Source organism: Mandrillus leucophaeus, unplaced genomic scaffold (genome assembly GCF_000951045.1).
Source record: "Mandrillus leucophaeus isolate KB7577 unplaced genomic scaffold, Mleu.le_1.0 Scaffold125, whole genome shotgun sequence".
Taxonomy (NCBI): domain Eukaryota; kingdom Metazoa; phylum Chordata; class Mammalia; order Primates; family Cercopithecidae; genus Mandrillus; species Mandrillus leucophaeus.
In genome coordinates this window covers 3,923,117-3,926,010 of record NW_012100876.1, presented here as the reverse complement: position 1 = coordinate 3,926,010, position 2,894 = coordinate 3,923,117, and positions in this window count along the sequence as shown.

Here is a 2,894-nt window from a genome sequence, read left to right as displayed (position 1 = left end):
GGAGTCTCGCTCTATTGCCCAGGCTGGAGGGCAGTGGCATGGTCTCAGTTCACTGCAACCTCCACTTCCTGGGTTCAAGTGATTCTCTTGTCTCAGCCTCCCGAGTGGCTGGGATTACAGGCACCTGCCACCATGCCCCGCTAATATTTATATTTTTAATAGAGAAGTGATTTCACCATGTTGGCCACGCTGATCTCGAACTCCTGACTTCAGATGATCTGCCTCCCTCTGCCTCCCAAAGTGCTGGAATTATAGGCGTGAACCACTGTGCTTGGCCTAAATTTTTGAATTATAAATAATGATCTGATTAATGACTTCATATTTTTGAAAAATACATTCATTGACATATAAAATTTAAAAGACAAGTTAAATTACAAATTAAATACCATTGAGGAGAGCACTAGTGAGCCATAAGAGAGATCTGAGAAAGTTACTCAGAATAGAGTGATTCTGACTCTATCCTCCGTGTCTCTGAATCTGTCTTTCATGGGATCCATATTTCTATGCCTCCACACTCCATTCTGAGTAATTTTCTCGGCTCTCTCTTATGGTTCGCTAGTGTTTTTCACAGATAAACATAGGAAGAATGGGGGAGAACATCATATGTAAAGTGTAGATGGAGGCTGAGAATTTCCTAGAACTGAAGAGTCATGAGTCCTCAAATAAAAGAAACAGGTTAAATATTGAGAATAAATTGAAGAAATCCATATTCCTACATTTGGTAATGAAAGTACAGAATACCAAAGACAGGAAAAATCCTGAAAGCAAAATCCTAGAAAAAAGAACTGCAATTAAAATGAAAATAGGCTTGCCTGAAGCAATCAAGGCTAGTCAACAATAGAATACTATCTTCAAGTTTTGAAGGAAACTAATATTCAAAATATACACAGTTAATTACTTAAAAGAGGATCAAATAAAAGTTGTTCAATAAAGGTAGAGTTTGCTACTCAAAGAACCTTGCTACTAAGGGATAGCTTGAGGAAAGAAAATCCAAAAGTGGATTTCAAGAAGTTTGGGGAGCAAAATTGGTAAACTACATAGAGACCACATTCTACGACCATAATATAACTAAGTTATAAAAAGCCAATCTTTGCATGTATTTGGAGATTAAACAACAATAAAAACAACCAAAACCTTCTACACAGCCGTGGGTTAGGAAATAAAATATAGTAAAAATAATGAAATATTTAGAACTGAATGACAAAAGATTAGTTTTTGAAACTTGTACTACAAAGGCAAAATGATAGTAAGTGAAATAACTGTAGCACTGAAGTCACATATTATGGAAGAATTATCAAGCTAATTATCCAACTCAAGAATTTAGGAAATGAGCAAGTCTAAAGATGGTAGGAGGAAAGATATAATAGCAGAAATTAATAAAATGGAAAACAATATAGTTTGATCAGCAAAATTAAAAGCTGTCTCTTTGAACAAATGAATAGACAAAACTCTAGCAAGATTCGTTAAGAAAATAAGAGAGAAGGTCCAATGAGCAATATTATCAGAAAGGGAACATAACCATGAATGCAACAGAACTTTTAAAAATCATAAGAGAAAGGCATGAACAGCTTTATATGAATAAACGTAAAAACTCAGACAGAATGGAAAATTTCTAGAAACATATAATAATCAAAATTGACTCAAGACGAAATAGAAAACATATGTAGTACATTAAATAAATATAATCAGTAGTCACAAACCATTTTGCAGAAACATAAGGCCCAGATGACTTGTTAGGTGAGTGTTATCATAAAAGAACTGATAACCCCAATTATATACAATCTATATTCCAGAACAGAAAAAGACAGTTTTCCAACTGACATCAAAACAAGACAAGGACGCTATGCAAAAGTAAAACCACGGAAATATCTTACTCGTGAATTTAGGTTGAATTTTCAGTGGAATTTTATTTCTGCATTTATTATGATTATGCTTGTTTCTTTAATCTGTTAGTGTGGTGAATTGCATTAATGCATTCAGAATAATAAGTGCAGAAAGAAATGCAGAAAGAAATTAATAAATGCAGAAAGAAAATTCCAGTTCAACTCAATTCTTATTCATGACAAAAGCCATTGCATACAGCAAGTAGAACGCATTTTCTCACCTTGATAAACCGTATCTACCAAAATTCATAGCAAATACCATATATTATGGTAAAACTTGAGAGATATTACATTCAAAGTCAGTAATAAAACACAAATGATCTCTATTTCTATTTTTATTCATCATTGTTCTGGTGGTTCTAGAAAGTGTAATAAAATAAATAAAATAGGAAAGTGAAAGAATTTTAAAGCAGAAATAACATCACATTACTCATGTGCATTATTAATATAATTGTCTACATAGAAAATCCAAAAGAACTCTTATAATAAACTATAAGAAAGTGCAAAAAGAGCAATATAAAAGCAGTGAGATGTCTATATGAGTATCAAAAATGTAATTTTAAAGAACCCTCATTTATAATAGCAACATAAATTTCTAAGTACCCAGAATTAAATACATCCCAACATGTCTAAGTCCTTTACAATGAAAATTATAAAATTTTATAGAAGGTCATAAAATAATGTCTAAATAAATTCAAAATGTTTTTGGAAGGAAGGTTCAATATCGTAAATGTAGCAATCACTCCTAAATAAATCTATAAATTCAATACAATTCCAATAAAAATTCTAACAACTCTTTCTCAGAAGGTGACAAGCTGATCCTAAAGTTTATATGGTATAACAAGGGTTGAAAAACATGCAAGTGAGCACTCAATAAACTTTTAAGTACTGTCATCATTTCTGTCACCACCCCTATCAACATCATCATCATCATCATCATCATTTTGACAAAGAACTTCACATCTCTCTAGTGACTAGTGATACTCAATTTCTGTTGTGATTTTTTTTTTT